The sequence below is a fragment of the Phacochoerus africanus genome, chromosome X (assembly GCF_016906955.1).
Source record: "Phacochoerus africanus isolate WHEZ1 chromosome X, ROS_Pafr_v1, whole genome shotgun sequence".
Classification (NCBI taxonomy): domain Eukaryota; kingdom Metazoa; phylum Chordata; class Mammalia; order Artiodactyla; family Suidae; genus Phacochoerus; species Phacochoerus africanus.
In genome coordinates, this window is record NC_062560.1 from 60,874,033 (window position 1) to 60,894,811 (window position 20,779).

Consider the following 20,779-nt stretch of genomic DNA (forward strand, 5'->3'; position numbering starts at 1 on the left):
CTGCAGCCTGATAGACATGGAATTCAAAATGGAGGCAGTGAAAAATACTGAAAGAAGTAAGGCTGACTATCAATGAATTAAGAGCAGATATGAACAGTAATGCAGATTCCTTTAGAAAGAAATTAGAAAACATAAGGAGGAACATAGAAAAATTATATAATTCATTTGCAGAGATGCAAAATGAGCTAAAGGCACTAAAGTGCAGAGTGAATAATGCAGAGGAACGAATTAGTGACTTGGAAGATAGAATAATGGAAATCACCCAATCAGGACAGCAGACAGAAAACCAAATGATAAAACATGAAAGTAATATAAGAGACCTATGGGATAATATAAAGTGGACCAATCTATACATAATAGGGATCCAGAAGGAGAAGAAAAAGAAAAGGGGATTGAAAATATATTTGAAGAAATTATGGCTGAAAACTTTCTAAATCTAAAGAAAACCGATATCAAAATACAGGAAGCACAGAGGGCCCCTAACGAGTTGAACCCAAATAGGACCACAACAAGATATTATAATAGCAATGGCAAAAGTTAAAGAGAGGATTCTAAAGGCAGCAAGAGAAAAGCAAAGCCCTAATTATAAGGGAACCCCCATAAGGCTATTAGCTGCTTTCTCTACAGAAACACTACAGGCCAGAAGAGAGTGGCAAGATATATTTAAAGTTCTGAAAGGAAAAAAATTGCAGCCTAGAATACTCTATCTAGCAAGAATATCATTTAAATTAGAAGGAAATAAAGAGTTTCTCCAACAAACAAAAGCTAAAAGAGTACAGCAATACTAAATGCAGTCTAAAAGAAATACTGAAAGGGCTTCTCTAAATAAAAAAAAGAAGTAAGAAGTAGGATGGAGGAAAGCAATATTGGTAAGCAATCACTTAAATAAGCCAGCATACATATCTAAACATGAAGATGTTAAAAAAAAGACTTCAAAATCATAGAATGTGGGGAAGGAAAGTAAGAAAATATAGATTCTTTTTTTTGAATTTTAATAAGGTGTTTAAGCCTATATGACTATCAGGCTAAAGCAAGCAGATATAGGAAGGGGTTAACATATTTAAAAAACAGGGCAACCACAAATCAAAACCAAACATTACATTCACAATAACTAGAAAGAAAAGTACTCAAGCATAAAATAAATGGTAATTATCCAACCAAAAAAGAAAGGAAGAAAAGAGAAAAATAGTATCAACTGGAAAACAAGGTTTAAAATGGAAATAAATACATATCTATCAATAAGTACCTTAAATGTCAGTGGACTGAATGCTCCAATCAAAAGACACAGAGTGGCAGATGGGATAAAAAAGCAAAAGCCTACAATCTCCTGTCTACAAGAGACACACCTTAGGGCAAAGGACACATACAGACTGAAAGTGAGGGAATGGGAAAAGATATTTCATGCCAATAGACAAGACAGGAAAGCAGGAGTTGAAATACTCATATCGGACAAAATAGACTCTAAAGGGAAGGCCATAAAGAAAGACAAAGAAGGACAATATTTAATGGTAAAAGGATCCATTCAAGAAGAGGATATTAACAATTGTCAATATTTATATACCCCTAATATAGGAGCACTCGGATACCTACAACAAATACTAACAGACATAAAAGGAGAAATTGATGGGAATACAATCATAGCAGGAGACTTTAACACCCACTCACATCAATAGACAGATAATCTGGACAGAAAATCAATAAGGCAACAGAGATTCTAAAGGACACAATAGAAAAGTTAGACTTAATTGACATTTTCAGGACATCACATGCAAAAAAATCAGAATACACATTCTTCTCAAGTGCACATGGAACATTCTCAAGGATTGATCACATACTGGAGCACAAAACTAACCTCAATAAATTTAAGAGTATAGAAATTATTTCAAGTATCTTCTCTGACCACAATGGCATGAAACTAGAAATCAACCACAGGAAAAGAGAAAAAACTAACTACATGGAGACTAAACAATATGCTACTAAAAAACCAATGGGTCAATGAGGAAATCAAGAAGGAAATTAAAAAATAACTCAAGACAGGAGTTCCCATGATGGCACAGCGGAAATGAATCTGACTAGAAACTATGAGGTTGTGGGTTCGATTCCTGGCCTCGCTCAGTGGGTTAAGGATCCAGCATTGCTGTGAGCTGTGGTGTAGGTCACAGATGTGGCTTGGATCTGGCATTGCTGTGGCTCTGGCGTAGGCCAGCAGCTGTAGCTCTGATTGGACCCCTAGCCTGGGAACCTCCATATGCCGTGGGTGCAGCTCTAAAAAAAAAAGACAAAAGACAAAAAAAATAACTTAAGACAAGTGATAATGAAGACACAACCACTAAAAACCTATGGGATGCCACAAAAGCAGTGCTCAGAGGGAAGTTCATAGCAACACAACATTGGCCTTCCTCAGTAAAGAAGAAAAATCTCAAATTGACAAATTAACCTACCACCTAAATGAATTATAAACAGAAAGAACAAACAAAACCTAAAGTCAGCAGAAAGAAGGAAATCCTAAAGATTAGAAAGGAAATCGATAAAATAGAGATTCAAAAAATAATAGAAAAAATCAATAAAACCAAGAGCCAGTCCTTTGAAAGGGTAAACAAAATTGACAAACCTCTGGCCAGACTCACCAAGAAGAGGAGAGAAAAAAACCCAAATAAACATAATAAGAAATGAAAAAAGAGAAATCACAACATATACTGCAGAAATACAAAAAACCATAAGAGAATACTATGAACAACAAATTTGACAACCTAGAAGAAGTGGACAACTTTCTAGAGACTTACAGAGACTGCCAAAACTGCATCAGAAGAAATAGATCAACTGAACAGAATGATCACTAGAAATGAAATTGAATATGTCATAAAAAAAACTCCCTGCAAATAAAAGTCCAGGACCACATGGCTTCACAGATGAATTCTACCAAACCTACAAAGAGGAACTTATACCCATTCTTCTTAAACTTTTCTAAAAAGTTGAAGAAGGACCACTCCCAAAGACATTCTATGACACTACCATCACCCTAATACCAAAACCAAAAAAGAAAACTATAGGCCAACACCTTTGATGAATATAGATGCAGAAATTCTCAACAAAATTTTAGCCACCTGAATCCAACAACATATAAAAAAGATCATACACCATAACCAAGTGGGATTCATCCCAGGTTCACAAGGATGGTTCAACTTACACAAATCAATGTCATGCACCACATTAACAAAAGAAAAGTCAGAAACCACATGATCATCTCAATAGATGCAGAAAAATCCTTTGACAAAGTCCAACATCCATTCATGATCAAAACTCTTAACAAAGTGGGTATAGAGGGAACATACCTTAATATAATAAAAGCCATTTATGACAAACCCACAGCAAATATAATACTCAGTGGAGAAAATCTGAAAGCCTTCCCACTAAAATCTGGAACAAGACAAGGATGCCCACTCTCACTGTTTTTATTCAACATAGTATTGGAAGTCTTAGCCACAGCAATCAGACAAACGAAAGAAATAAAAGGTATCCAAATTGGTAGAGAAGAGGTAAAACTGTCACTGTATGCAGATGGCATGATGCTATATATAGAAAACCCTAAGGACTCAACCCCAAAACTACTTGAACTGATCAACAAATTCAGCAAAGTAGCAGGATATAAGGTTAACTTTCAGAAATAAGTCACATTTCTGTATACCAACAATGAAATATTAGAAAAGGAACACAAAAATACAATACCTTTTAAAACTGCACCCCCAAAAATCAAATACCTGGGAATAAACCTGACCAAGGAGGTGAAAGACTTTTATGCTAAGAACTATAAACATTAGTCAAGGAAATTAAAGAGGATGTAAAGAAATGGAAAGATATTCCATGTTCCTGGATTGGAAAAATTAATATTGTAAAAATGGCTATACTACCCAAAGCAATCTACAGATTCAATGCAATCCCTATCAAATTACCATGACATTTTTCACAGAACTAGACCAAACAATCCAAAAAATTATATGGAACCACGAAAGACCCAGAATTGCCAAAGCAAATCTGAGGGACAAAAACCAAGCAGGAGGTATAACTCTCCCAGACTTCAGGCAATATTACAAAGCCACAGTAATCAAGATGGTGTGTACTGGTACCAAAACAGATATGCAGACCAATGGAACAGAATAAAGAACCCAGAAATAAATCCAGACACCTACAGCCAATTAGCCTTCGACAAAGGAGGCAAGAACATAAAATGGGGAAAAGACAGTCTTTTCAGCAAATGTTGCTGGGAAAACTGGACAGCCACTTGTAAATCAATGAAACTGGAACACACCCTCATACCATGCACAAAAATAAACAAAATGGCTGAAAGACTTAAACGTAAGACAAGACACCATCAAACTCCTAGACGAGAACATAGGCAAAACATTCTCTGATATCAACCTTACAAATGTTTTCCTCAGGTCACTCTCCCAAGGCAACAGAAATAAAAGCAAAAATAAACCAATGGGACCTAATCAAACTGACAAGCTTTTGCACAGCAAAGGAAACCATAAAAAAAGACAACTTACAGAATGGGAGAAAATAGTTTCAAACAATTCAACTGACAAGGGCTTAATCTCGAAAATATACAAACAACTTCTACAACTCAATAGCAAAAAAAAAAAAAAAAAAAAAAGCCAACAACCCAATGGAAAAATGGGCAAAAGACCTGAACAGACATTTCTCCAAAGATATACAGATAGTCAACAAGCAATGAAAAAACACTCAACATCACTGATTATTAGAGAAATGCAAATCAAAACTACCATGAGGTACCACCTCACACTAGTCAGAATGGCTATCATTAATAAGTCCACAAACAACAAATGCTGGAGGGGGTGTGAAGAGAAGGGAACTCTCCTGCACTGTTGGTGGGAATGTAAATTGGTACAACCACTATGGAAAACAGTATGGAGGTACCTTAGAAAACTATACATAGAACAACCATATACCCAGCCATCCCACTCTTGGGCATATGTCCAGACAAAACGTTCCTTGAAAAAGACACATGCACCCACATGTTCAGTGCGGCATTCTTCAAAACAGCCAAGACATGGAAACAACCCAAATGTCCATCCACAGACGATTGGATTAGGAAGATGCGGTATATATACACAATAGAATAAAAAAGAACAAAATAATGCCATTTGCAGCAACATGGATGGAACTAGAGACTCTCATACTGAGTGAAGTCAGAAAGAGAAAGACAGACACCATATGATATCACTTATATCTGGGATCTAATATTCGGCACAAATGAACTTTTCCACAGAAGAGAAAATCATGGACTTGGAGAATAGACTTGTGGTTGTCAAGGGGGAGGGGAGGGAGTGGGATGCAGTGGGAGTCTGGGGTTAATAGATGCAGACCGTTGCCTTTGAAATGGATTAGCAATGAGATCCTGCTGTGTAGCACTGGGAACTATGTCTAGCCACTTATGATGGAGCATGAAAATGTGAGAAAAAAGAATGTATATGTGTATGTGTAACTGGGTCACATTGCTGTATAGTAGAAAACTGACAGAACACTGTCAATTGGCTATAATGGAAGAAATAAAAATAATTTTTTTTAAAAAAAAGTACATTCCTTTTATTGCTTTGTAGTATTCCATTGCATGAATATACCACAATTTATTTAACCCATCCTCCTATTGATGGTCACTAGGGTTGTTTCAAATCTTTAGCTCTTATAGAGCTTTCTTGAACATTTTTATAATATGGTAAACAGATACACTCATTTCACCTGAGTATATATCTAGGAATAAGACTGATGGGTCATTTCTGGGATAGAAGCATGTTTGGTTTTAGCAAATAGTGCCAAACAGCTTTCCAAAGTACCAATTTACATTTTTACCAACAATGTATCAGAGCTCCAGTTGCTTCCCATCCTCACTCACACTTTGTATATTAATTTCAGCCATTTCAGTGAGTGTTCAGTGATTGCTCATTGTGGTCTTAATTTTCATTCTCTGATGTAATGATGTTCAGCATTTTTTCCTTTACCTTTTAAACGTTTGTGTATACTCTTTTGTGAAGTTCCTGGTCAATTCTTTTGCCCATTTTTTATTGGGTTGTCTTTTTTTTTGAGCTTTAAGAATTCTTTATATATTCTTGAATTTGTCAAGCTTACTAATGACATGTCTTCTTCCTGTCTATGGCTTATCTTTTTATCTTAATGATAACTAAAGTTCTTAATTGTAATGAAGATCACTTTATCAATATTTTCTTTTATGGTCGGTAATTTTTTGCATCTCCAAGTTCATGAAGCTATTCTCCTATTCTTTTTAGAAAACTTTGTACCTTTTACCATGATCCACCTCAAATCAATATTTCTGTATGGTGTGAAGGGAGGAATCAAAGTTTGTTTTTTTACATATGATTTTGTAATTGTACCAGTACCATTTATTGTGGGAGAAAAACTCTTTCCCCCCTTGCATAGCACTGGGAATACTTTTGTCATAAGTAAAAGGAGCATGTGTGAGTCTACTTCTGGATTCTATTTTGGACTCTCTATTCTATGGTGTAAGTCCTCAAACTTTACTCTTTTCCAAGATTGTCCTTTGCATCTTTATAAAAATTTTAATATCATCCTGTCAATTTCCAGAAGTAAATCAGTTGGAGTTTTGATAACGATTGAATTGAATCTATAGATCAAACTGGTAAAATTGATGTCTTAACAATATTGAGTTTTCCAGACCATGAACACACACTTGATTCATTTAGGCTTTTAAATTTTCTCTCAGCAATGTTTCAGTGTTTTGTAGTTTTCAGCGTAGAGGTCTTTTGCATCTTTTATTAGATCAATTACCAGGCATTTGATGGATTTCGATGCTATTAAAAATGAATCTGTAAAAAGTCATTTTCCAATTGTTTCCTGATATTACACAGAAATACAATTAATCTTTGTGTACTGACCTATATACATCAACCATACCAAATTCATTTATTTCTAAAACTTTATTTAAAATAAAACAAATATCAAAAACAATTTCACATGTGTGTGCATGTGTGTGTATACTTTTTTTTAAATGCTGAATTCTTGGGATAAATCTTAGTTATGATGTATTATCATTTTAATATATTGATGAATTCAATTTCTAAAATTTTGCTTAAGATTTTTGCATCTATCATTTAAAATACCGACCTGTACTTTTCTTGAAATATCCTTGGTCACGTTTTGTCATTGGAGTCATTCTGGCCTCATAAAATCAATGTGTTACCTCTTTATTTTCCATAAGAGATATTTTTACAGGGTTGCTATTAATTTTTTTTCCTTATACATTTGCAAGAATTTATATCAGTGAAGCCATTTCCTTTTTGTGGGAAGATATTTAAGGTTAAACTTCTTTAACAGGTATAGGATTATTAAAATAGTGTAGGACTATTAAATTCTCTTTGGGCCAACGGTCATAGGTATGTCTTTCAAAAATTTTGTCAAAAATTTCAAATTTATTGGCATCAGGTTAGTTGCAATGTCCTCTTATTGTCTTATTAATGTCTTAAAGATTTGTAAGGATGTCTACTTTTGAATTACTGGAATTAGGAATTTGTATTTTCTTTTTATTTTTGATCTATCTTGCTTGGCATTTAGCAACTGTAGTAATCTTCCAAAGAATCGACTGTTGACTTTGCTGATTTTCTCTATTGTATGTCTGTTTTCTACTTCATTGTTTTCTGCTCTTATATTTGTAGTGCTCTTCCTTCTACTTTCTTCTCCTTTAATTTGCTGTTCTTTCTCTAGATTCAAGTTTGATGCTTACATCATTGATTTTCAACCCTTCATATTTTCTAATATGTGCGTTTAACGCTATGTTTCCCCTTATTTTAGGTGTATCTCACAAGGTTTGCTGTTATATTTCCCCCTTTTGTTAATTTCAATATATTCCATTTTTCATTTTGATTTCTTCTTTAGCCAATGGGTTATTTCAAGTGTTTATCTTAGGTTTTCAACAATGGTTTTTTTTTTTAAATGATCTTTCTGTTGTTGATTTCTAATTTAATTCTACTTTGTTCAGAGAACATTCTTTATATGATTTCAAGAAATGGGTCAAGGCTTGCTTTTTTGGCCCAATATATGTTCTACTTTGGTAAATGTTACAAGTGTACCTGAAAAAAAAATGTATTCTATACCTTATAGGTATATTTTTCTCTCTATATGTCAACTAAAGGTGGAGAAACCTTCTAGAAATCAATAATGAATGTTTATACATGAGCTGTGGTACACACCTTATTCTGATGGGGAGTCACTGTGTCAAGATAATTGTACAAGAAGATATCCAGACTCATATCTGTATTTTTATAAAAGAAATACAACGTACAAAAGTAAGCATGTTAGCTATACACAAAAATAAACTCCAAATGGATTAAAGACTTAGATATAAGACCAGATACTATAAAACTCTTAGAGGAAAACATAGGCCAAACACTCACTGACATAAACCACAACAACATCTTCTCAGATCCACCTCTCAGAGTATTGATGACAAAAAATAAAATAAACAAATGGGACCTAATCAAACTGAAAAGTTTCTGCACAGCAAAGGAAACCTTAAACAAAACGAAAAGACAACCCACAGAATGGGAGAACATCTTTGCAAATGATTCAACTGACAAGGGATTAATCTCTAAAATTTATAAACAACTTCTGCAGCTCCATACCAAAAAAACAAACAACCCCATCAAAACATGGGCAGAAGATCTAAACAGACAGTTCTCCAAAGAAGACATACAGATGGCCAAGAAACACATGAAAAGATGTTCAACATCACTCATTATTAGAGAAATGCAAATCAAAACCATGATGAGGTACCACCTTACACTGGCCAGAATGGCCATCATCCAAAAGTCTACAAACAATAAGTGCTAGAGAGGAGTGGAGAAAAAGGAACCCTAGTACACTGTTGGTGGGATTGTAAATTGGTGCAACCACTGTGAAAAACAGTATGGAGACGCCTCAGAAAACTAAAAATAGAACTATCATTTGATCCAGCAATCCCACTCCTGGGCATCTATCCAGAGAAAACCATGACTCACAAAGACACATGTACTCCGATGTTCACTGCAGCATTATATGCTATGGCCAAGACATGGAAACAACCTAAATGTCCATCAACAGAGGAGTGGATCAAGAAGAGGTGGTACATATACACAATGGGATATTACTCAACCATTAAAAGGAATGAAATATTGGCATTTTTAGCAACATGGATGGACCTAGAGATTATCATGCTAAGTGAAGTCAGTCAGACAATGAGACACCAACATCCAATGCTTTCACTGACATGTGGAATCTGAAAAAAGGACAGATGGAACTTCTTTGTAGAACAGATGCTGACTCACAGACATTGAAAAACTTATGGTCTCCTGAGGAGACAGTTTGGGGGGTGGGGGGATGTGCTTGGGCTGTGGGATGGAAATCCTGTGAAAATGGATTGTTATGATCATTATACAACTACAGATGTGATAAATTCATTTGAGTAATAAAAAAATAAAAATTAAAAAAAAAACAAAGAGCATGTAAGATGTACCACCCCCCCAAACAACAACAACAACAAAAAGATGTGGTACATATACACAATGGAATATTACTCAGCCATTAAAGGGAACGAAATACTGGTATTTTTAGCAACATGGATGGACCTAGAGATTATCATGCTAAGTGAAGTCAGTCAGACAATGAGACACCAACATCAAATGCTTTCACTGACATGTGGAATCTGAAAAAAGGACATGATGAACTTCATTGCAGAACAGATACTGACTCACAGACTTTGAAAAACTTACGGTTTCCAAAGGAGACAGTTCTGGGGGTGGGGGGAATGCACTGGGGTTGTGGGATGGAAATCCTATAAAACTGGATTGTGGTGATCATTGTACAACTATAAATGTAATAAATTCATTGAGTATTAAATAAAATAAAATAAAAATTTTAAAGTGAAAAAAAAGTAAGCATGTTAGGAACAGGGAGACTTGAATGACATTCTTAATTAGGTCAGGCACTTGGGAAAAGGAACAGTAAATATAAGTATAAATATCTGGGAACTATAACAAACCTGTCTTCTAAACCTGCGATCCTCTACTAAATTTCTTTACTGACTCCTTAGCCCTGTAATCAAAGTTCCTACTCAGTGTCATTAGGGCTTTGGTTTGTATTTTTAGGGTAAGCTTGTACTGCCTATGAGGCATAATTGAAGTGAAATTCTGCCAAAAGTGAAGGTTTTTAGGAGCAACTTCTATCACAGATACTTGGGTATCTCCAGATAATTTTTTAATTTCTCTTGGGGGAAAAATCCTAATTTGAGGTTCTTCTCTTCCTGTGGCCTACGTCCTGGCCCCAAATGTACACTAGAAAATCCATTCAAGCTTTGTCATTTTATTATGTGCCTGTGGATCAGGTCCAATTGTTTTTTCTCTTGGATAATTTCAAAACTATCATCTCTGAGAATTTCTTATCCATTAAGAACTAATCCCTGAGCCAAAACCAACCAATGATTGATTGCTAGTTGTTAAGCCAATGGAGGCACCAAGCAAAGGCTACTTGCTGAAAGAATAAGCATTTAATCCTCTTGTTTAGGTGTTTACAACACAACAGATAAAAATTATTTCTAATTCCAACATGAGCCTTGATAAATGGTTGATTTTATTTACTGTATTTAGACAAATACAAATGACCATTCTAGTTCTGGACTGAGGAGATCATAACATACAAATATATAATATATAAAACCATAGACAATCCTCTGCCCTGCCAGCTGAACTGCCTTATTGCTGGTAGAAGACCCTTGCTGGATTTTGTTTCAAAGCTCTCAGGAGGTGTGCCTTAACCACTACACTTTTTGATGACGGCATTTTATGAATATTTTATACCAAGGCCAAAATTACAGTACTGGAGGTAAGTGAAATTCTCTTCCTTGCAATGACTTATAAAACAACTAAAGGTTTTTCTCTATTTTTTTTGTCTTTTGTCTTTTCAGGGCCACACCAGTGGCATATGGAGGTTCCCAGGCTAGAGGTCTAATCAGAGCTGTAGCCGCCAGCCTAAGCCACAGCCATAGCAACACCAGATCCAAGCTGCGTCTGCAACCTACACCACAGCTCGTGGCAATGCCAGATCCTTAACCCCCTGAGCAAGGCCAGGGATTGAACCCTCAACCTCATGGTTCCTAGTTGGATTCGTTTCTGCTGAACCACGATGGGAACTCCCTCTATGTTTTTGAGATAAAAAATTTTAGTCATAGGACAAAATAAATATTTTAAGAAATCTAATCACTAAGATTACTTTTAGCCCTAACATTTGATGATTCTTCATGTAGAGAGTTACTCCCTAGGATGTTCCTAAAAACATCCAAATATTATATTCTTTTTTGTTTGTTTGTTCTTTTTGACTTTTCTTGGGCTGATCCCGCGGCATATGGAGGTTCCCAGGCTAGGGGTCTAATTGGAGCTGTAGCCACTGGCCTATGCCAGAGCCACAGCAACGTGGGATCCAAGCTGCGTCTGCAACCTACACCACAGCTCACAGCAATGCTGGATCCTTAACCCACTGAGTGAGGCCAGGGATCGAACCCACAACCTCATGGTTCCTAGTCGGAGTCGTTAACCACTGAGCCACGACGGGAACTCCCAAATGTTATATTCTTAAATAGAGATCTGCAAAAGGAGCCAGAAAGATAGATTCAGAAGGTGCTGTGTTCCCTTGTGTTAGAAAGGTTTGGAGTTTCTTAAAATGAAAAGTAGTCATAGTTGGTACAACCCCTACTTCCTTTTAAATCTTCTTTTTCTGGAAACCTGACCTGCCTTTCTCTGCGCTATATTTATATTCCAAGTTGAATCTTTATTAAGGGATTTTTATAAATGTTTCTCTCCCAAAGTATAAGGTGAAAATAACTGAAATTGTAAGCTCTCCCAGGGATCTTTGCAAAGAGGGCTCTCAAAGAGCAAAGTCCTCTAACACTCTAACAAATGACTTTCTAATGACAGAATTTATGGCTCCATAGCAACATTTCATTTAGTAAATACTTCTCAATCCCTAGTATATGCCAGATAGTTTTAGTAGGTAGGGATAAAGAATGAACAAGACATAACTTTTTTGCCTGCATGGAATTTAGATTCTAGTTGGGAATAAAACTGATATACAATATATAATATAATATCAAGTAGTGATGTGTGTTGTAAAGAAAAACTATAGGTTAAGGGAGTATATAGTGATAAAAGCTGATATTTTAGAAAGGGTGTGGTCAGGAAAGACCTCTATGAAGGAGGTGACATTTGAACAGAGGGTGTGGGGGAGCAAGCCACATGAATACCCAGGAGACGTGTTCTAGGTAAAGTGAATAGCAAATACAAAAGCCCAGAGGAAAGAAAGTATAAGGTATTACTAAGATAGAGTAGAGCTAAGAGTTCCCGCTGTGACGCAGTGGAAACGAATCCGACTAGGAACCATGAGGTTGCGGGTTCGGTCCCTGCCCTTGCTCAGTGGGTTAACGATCCGGCGTTGGCGTGAGCTGTGGTGTAGGTTGCAGATGCGGCTCGGATCTGGCATTGCTGTGGCTCTGATGTAGGCCTGAGACTACAGCTCTGATTGGACCCCTAGCCTGGGAAGCTCCATATGCCGCTAGTGTGGCCCTAAGAAGCAAAAAAAAAAAAAAAAAAAAAGCAGAGTAATGGGAGATTAGTCAGAGAGGAAACCAGGGGCCAGATAATCTATGGCCTTGTAGATCATGGTAAGAACTTTGGATTTTATTTAAGTCCAAGTAAATGGGAGGTTGAAGAGGACTAACATGATCTGACTTTGGCTGCTGTGTGGCTATTGGATTTATAGAGGAGCTGCAGATGCACAGGAAAGCTGGGAAGCTATTACAGTGGTCCAGGTGAGAAATGAGGTAGCTTGGTCTAAGGTGATACTATTGGCCTGATTTATTGTTGAGAAGAGGCACACGACAAATCACACTCCTTTCAGCCTCACCTCCCACTATATAACCTTTGAATAAGAGACACTTCTAAAACTAACAATGCTCTCTTCTACTTCTGGCTTTTGTTTATTCAGTTTCCACAGCATTTAATGCCTTTTATTTTCTTCTCCAAACATTAAAATCTTACTCATTCTTCAGGAGTAAGTTCAACTATTACCTTTTGGAGTGGATCATTTCTTCTGTGGTCCCACACACTCTATATTTCTATTAGTGAAGTTATTTCATCTAGCCTTGTATATTTTTAACAGATTATGTTTCTCATCTCCTTTCTTCACTGTAAATTTAAGGTTAGATATGGTAACACATTTTCTTATGTTTCTAGTAACACATTTTCTTATGTTTCTTACAATATCTAGTAGCCCCTAGGAATTTAATAAAGACTTTGTAAATGAATGTAGTAAGCTTCTTGCCTTAGGTCACTAATCTAATGGCCCATTTAATCCTTTTGTAAAAGACAGTTCCCATAGCACTAAGATTTCAGTCACTGTTTATACAGTTCTTAATTAACTTTAATTTGGAATAGATTTTTAAAAGGTTGGCATTTTCCAATTTCCCCCCAGGAGCTCATGATTCACCAACTTTGCACTTTCTCTTAATTTGTCTATTTACAGTTGGTAGCTTAATGATTTATTTACATTACTCACATGCTGGGCTCACTTTCTCTTAATTTGTCTATTTACAGTTGGTAGCTTAATGACTTATTTACATTACTCACATGCTGGGCTCATAATTTTAGGTATTATTTCATTGGAAATAACCAATCTTAAGAAATATAAACCTTTAATAAGTCAAATTCATTTTTCTAAATGTATTTCAATTTTTATTATTAAGCACTTACATATTCATTGAAAAATTCAAACTATGAAAAAGTGAAATAAAAAGTAAAAGTCTCCCAAATTCACTAAATCCTTTTCCAAGAGGCACCAAATGTTAATTTTGGTGTGTATCCTTCCAAGACTTTATATATGATATGTTCATTCACATGTATGCATGCTTATAGTCAGTCCTCCCTATTAGCAGATTCATACCTGCAGATTCAACTGATTGTGGATCAAAAATATTAAAAACAAAAATTCCAGAAAGTTCCAAAAGGCAAAACTTCAAGTTTGCTAAGTACTGGCAACTATTCACGTAGCATTTACATTGTATTTACAGCTATTTATATAGCATTTACTTTTTATTAGGTATTATAAGTAATCTAGAGATGATTAAAGTACATAAGAGACTATATGTAGGTTACATGCAAATATTGAGCCATTTTATACGAAGGACTTTAGCATCTGGGGATTTTGGTATCCATGGGTGGGGATGGAGGGCTGGAATCAAATCGTCCATAGATACTGAGGGACAACTGTGTGTGTGTGTGTGTATTCCTTTTTTTTTTTTTTTTTTCGGCTATGCCCACAGCATATGAAAGTTCTCAGGCCAGGGATCGAACCCATGCCACAGCAGTGACTCAAGTTGCTGCAGTGACAACACCAGATCTTTAACCCACTGCACTACAGGAGAACTCCTGTATGTGTATTATTTTGTCTATTGATGCAATACCAAATATCAAGATTTGCCGTTGGTACAACCACTATGGAAAACAGTATGGAGGTTCCTCAGAAAACTAAATATAGAACTACCATATTATCCAGCAAACCCCACTCCTGAGCATATATCCAGACAAAACTACAATTCAAAAGATACATGTACCCCCTATGTTCACTGCAGCACTATTCACAATAGCCAAGACATGGAAACAACCTAAATATCCATTGACAGATGAATGGATTAAGATGTGGTACATATATACAATGGAATACTACTATGCCACAAAAAGAACAAAATAATGCCATTTGCAGTAACATGGATACAACTAGAGATTATCATACTAAGTGAAGTAAGTGAGAAAGAGAAAGACAAATACCATATGATATTACTTATGTAGAATCTAAAATATGGCACAAATGAACTTATCTATAAAACAGAAACAGAGTCATGGACATAAAGAACAGACTTGTGGTTTCCAAGGGGGAGGGGGAGGGAATGGGATGGATGGGGAGTTTGGGGTTGGTAGATGCCAACTATTACATTTAGAATAGATAAGCTATGAGGTCCTATTATATATAGCATATTAAGTTATATCCAGTCTCTTGGGATAGACCATTATGGAAGATAATATAATAAAGGGAATGTGTATATATATATATATGTACGATTGGGTGAATTTGCTGTATAGCAGAAATTGGCACAACATTGTAAATCAATCTATAATTTAATAAAAATAATGAATAAATAAAAGGAAATACTGCCGGGGCAAATGGATTTCCATACACAAAAGAATGAAGCTGGCTGCCTACCTCACATCATATACCGAATTAACTCAAAATGGACCAATGATCTAAATGTAATGCCTAAAACTATAATGCTCTTTGAAGAAAATATAGGGGCAAATTTCATGACCTTGGCTTTGGCAATGAATTCTTAAATATGACACTAAAATCATGAGCAACAAAAGAAAAAGTAGATAAAATGGACTTATCAAAATTAAAATCTTCTGTGCATCAAAGGGTATTATCAAGAAAGTTAAAAGACAACATACAGAATAGTATAAAATATTTGCAAATGCTATCTGATAAGGGCTTTGTGAGATAATAACAAAATTTTATATATATGTATATATGTATGTATATATAGGTCTCTGACTCTTATATACTTTTATATTGGTACAGAGCTCCTAAAACCATAATTTCCTAAGTGACAAGAACACTACAAGTGTCTCTTGTTCTAATATTGGTCTTTGATCTTTGTTCCTGACACAGAGTTCCTGCAACCCTTTGTAATTTCCTTGGCAATAGGAATATCTTCTGTTCTTGTAAGGTGACTCTGGGTGGGCTCCTGCATGAGGGCTAGTAACTGGAAAGGCTAGATTAGAAGTTTGGGATTTTAGGCCCCATCCCCTATTCTCTTAAGAAGAGATAAGAGCTGAAAATGGAGTTAATGATTAGTCATGCTTACATTATGAGCCTCCATAAAAATCCCCAAAGGGAAATTTTATTGTGATTATTTATTTGGACTATCATTGATTATGTTCTGTTTTCCAAATTTATAAGAAAATCCTTTTTCTTTGTAAGTTATTTGTAACTCAAAAAAATTTAGTAGATGTTACTTCTGTAAACTAAATTAAAATATTTTAAAATGATTCTCACTCACCTCCTCCCCATCCAACCCATTCCTTATGAATTCAGGAACTTTTCCTAAGTCTCCCTATTTTTTATGGCAATATAGTTAGTTGCATTGGTTCTATAAAAATCTTCCACTTTTTAAACCAGGATATAAATGGACTCATTATGCAACAAAGGTCTTAAATGAACTATCTGGATTCAAAAATGATAGCCACTTAATCAGGTATGATAAGATACTTTTAAGGAATAAACTTGATCTTACCTCAACTTATGGAGCAAAGGCCTAAAAGCCCTCTCAGGGAACTGTTCTAGTATCTGGCTTACAGAAGGTGTTCTCAGTCTAAATGCAATAGGAAGTTCACTTTCTATAAAGCCAGGAACCTTACTTAGTAAATCTGAAGGACATTGAGAAAAATGACTTCCATCAAATAAATTTATAAGTACTACAGGTGAAATCTGGGAGAGAGTTTCTTGGCCTTTGTATCCTAGCTTTGAAATAGCAAAGGATGACATACCCATGCACATCACACATATCAACTCACAGTTCTGCATATACTTGTAAATTCATTTCGTAATTGCCTGTGTATGTGTTTTACTCATATTTTGAACTAGTTGTAACATCTTACTGGTTCCTTTATTAATTAATGATTTAAATAAAACCTTTCACATATGTTCAAAAAGTGAAAATGGAAATTCAAACTCTAAAATGAGAGAATGCCAGATTTGGAAGACAAGCAAAGGTGATCCAAAAGATACAGAGAGGAATGCATGCATATGGAAGTTTCTGGGCTAGGAGCTGAATTAGAGCTGCAGCTGCAGGCCTAGGCCACAGCCAAGGCAACACTGCATCTGAGCCACATCTGCAACATACACCACAACCTGCAGCAATGCAGGATCCTTAACCCACTGAGTGAGGCCAGGGATTGAACCTGTATTTTCATGGACACTATGTTGGGTTCTTGACATGCTGAGCACAATGGAAACTCCTAAAATCCATTTTCTTTCTTTGTTTCTTGCTTTTTTTGTTTTTTAGGCCACACCTGTGGCATATGGAAGTTCCCAGGCTAGGCATTGAATTGGAGCTACAGCTGCCAGCCTACACCATAGCCGCAGCAATGCCAGATCCTTAACCCACTGAGTGAGTCCAGGGATTGAACCTGCAACCTCATGGTTCCTAGTCAGATTCGTTTCTGCTGTGCCACAATGGGAACTCCACTAAAACCCATTTTCAGTAACACTTTACAATTCATCATCTTTGGAGCTATACCCAATGGTCTATTTTTGGTATATAATTCTTTTTATGTATTGCTGGATTTTTTTTTCCAGTTTCACTGAGATATATTTGATAGATAACATTATGTAAGTTTAAGGTGTGTAATGTTATAGCTTGATACATGTATATATTGTTAAATGATTACCACAATATAGTCAACATATCCATCACCTCACATAGTTATCATTTTTTGTATGTGTGGTAAGAACATTTAGGGTTTACTCTTTTGGAAATGTTCAATTATACAATCTAGTATTGTTATCTATAGTCACCATGGTGTACTTTAGGTCCTCCAGAATGTATTCATCCTATAACCAGAAGTTTGTACCCTTTGACCACCATCACCTATTCCCCCATGCTACAGCCCCTGGCAACCAACAATCTACTTTATTTCTATAAGATTTTTTTTTTTTTAGATTCCACATATAAGTTGGATCATATGGTATTTATCTTTCTCTGTCTTATTTCACTTAGCATAATGTCCTCTAGGTATTCATCCATATTGTTGCAAATGGCAGGATTTCTTTCTTTTTTAAGGATGAATATTCCATTGCGTGTGTGTGTGTGTGTGTGTGTGCACGCGCGTGTGCGCATGTGTATTTGTGTGTATCACATTTTCTTTATCCATTCATCCTTCAATAGGAACTTAGACTATTTCCATGTCTGGACTATTGTGAATAATGCTGCAATGAACATGGGGGTGCAGATATCTCTTTGTCATAGTGATTTCATTTCTTTTAGATACATACCTAGAAATGGGACTTCTGGATCACATGGTGGTTCCATTTTTAATTTTTTGAGAAACCTCCATATTGTTTTCCATAGTGGGCTATATCAATTTACATTCCCAACAACAGTGCACAAGCATTCCCTTTTCTCCACATCCTCCCTAGCACTTGTCACCTCTTGTCTTTTTGATAATAGCCATTCTTTTAAAGTAGTTTTAGGTTCACAGCAAAATTGAGTGGAATGTTCAGAACATTCCTATATACACCCTATCCCCCACTACGACAACCTTCCCCACTACTAACATCCTGTAGCATAGTAGTACATTTGTTACAATCAATGAATCTATAGTGACATTATTTTCACCCAAATTCCATGGGTTACATTAGAGTTCACTTGTGGTGTTGTACCTTCTATGGATTTTGACAAATGTATAATAACATGTCTACACCACTATAGTATCATACAGAATAGTTTCACTGCCCTAAGAGTTTTCTGTGTTCCATATATCCATTCCTTCTTCCACGATGCCCCCTTAGCAATCTTTTATTATCTCCATAGTTTTGTTTTTTCTGGAATTTCATATAGTTTGAACCACATAGTATGCAGCCTTTTCAGATTGGCTTTTATCAGTAATATGCATTTAAGTTTCTTCATGTCTTTTCATGATTTAATAGCTCATTTCTTTTTATCTCTGAATAATATTTCATTGTTTAAACATTCCATAGTTTATCCATTCATCCACTGAAGGACATCTTGGTTGCTTCCAAGTTTTAGCAATTATGAAAAGCTGCTATAAATATCCATGTGCAAGTCTTTCCATGGAACTAAGTTTTCAACTTATTTGTGTAAATACCAGGGAACACAGTTGCTGGACTGTATAGTAAGAGTATGTTTAGTTTTTCAAGAAATTAATAAAGTGGCTATATTATTTTGCATTCCTATCAGCAATGAATGAGAATTCCTGTTGCTCCACATACTCACCAGCATTTGGTCTTGTCAGCATTTAGAATTTTTGTCATTCTAATAGGTTTGTAGTGGTATCTCGTTGTTTAAACTTACAAATCTCTGATAACATAGAAAGACAGACAGATTGATAGTCTAGTAGCTGTTCCTAGAAAGAAGAAATTGATTTTTCGGTAGACAGCTAGCACTGTGACACACTTTCAAAATAAAAGGCTCAACATCACTGATTATTAGAGAAATACAAACCAAAACTACAATGAGGTACCACCTCACGCCAGTCAGAATGGCCATCATTAACAAGTCCACAAATAACAAATGCTGGAGAGGATGTGGAGAAAAGGGAACCCTCCTGCACTGTCGGGGGGAATGTAAATTGGTACAACCACTATGGAAAACAGTATGGAGGTACTGCAGAAAACTATACATAGAACTACCATATGACCCAGCAATCCCACTCTTGGGCATATATCTGGACAAAACTTTCCTTGAAAAGATACATGCACCTGTATGTTCATTGTAGCACTATTCACAATAGTGAATACATAGAAACAACCTACATGTCCATCGACAGATGAATGGATTAAGAAGATGTGGTATATATACACTATGGAATACTACTCAGCCATAAAAAGAACAAAATAATGCCATTTGCAGCAACATGGATGGAACTAGAGACTCTCATACTAAGTGAAGTAAGTCAGAAAGAGAAAGACAAACACCATATGATATCACTTATATCTGGAATCTAATATACAGCACAAACAAACCTTTCCACAGACGTGGACTTGGAGAACAGACCTGTGGTTGCCAAGGGGAAGGGGAAGAAGTGAGATGGACTGGGAATCTGGGGTTCATAGATGCAAACTATTGTATTTGGAGTGGATAAGCAATGAGATCCTGCTGTATAGCACAGGGAAGTATATCTAGTCACTTGTGATGGAACACGATGGAGGATAATGTGAGAAAAAGAATACATATATATATGAAAAAATAAAAATCTTTAAAAAAAATAAAAAAAAATAAAGGTAATGATGGAACCAAAACAAAAAGGCACTGAAAGTATTAATTTCACTCTGAGCACTCTTTAGCACTTTAGATTCTGTTATGAGGTATTTTCATTATCATTCTTTTCTCTTTTTTTTTTTTTTGGTATTTTTAGGGCCACACCCATGGCATATGGAGGTTCCCAGGCTAGGGGTTGAATCAGAGATGTAACCACTGGCCTATACCACAGCCATAGCAACACAGTATCTGAGCCATGTCTGCGACCTACACCACAATTCATGACAATGCCTGATCCTTAACCCACTCACCGAGGCCAGGGATTGAACCTGTGTCCTCATGGATACTAGTCAGATTCGTTTCCACTGAGCCATGATGGGAACTCACATTATCATTATTTTCTAGATATTCTATAGTTACTATTTTTTAAAATGTCCAAGTGGTCAAGGGTTATGTTTCCTGATTCCATTATTAATTTCTGCATTGTGATCAGATAATGTTGTCAATTTTACTTCTATGTCTTGGAATTTGTTCAAGTTTTTCTTGTGATCTATTTTGCAAATGTTCAAAGGGCACATGAAAAAGAAATGAGTTTTCTATTCTCAGGCTATATAGGATATTTTCAGGCTATAGAGTATATTTCTATTAACTCTTCCA

General features: G+C 35.8%; 1 protein-coding gene across 1 annotated transcript in view; it reads right to left on the reverse strand.

Annotated features, from left to right (window-relative positions):
• The window catches only part of TEX11 (testis expressed 11), a 159,334-nt gene that overhangs the window by 59,412 nt on the left and 79,143 nt on the right, over positions 1-20,779 (reverse strand). The window lies entirely within an intron of this gene.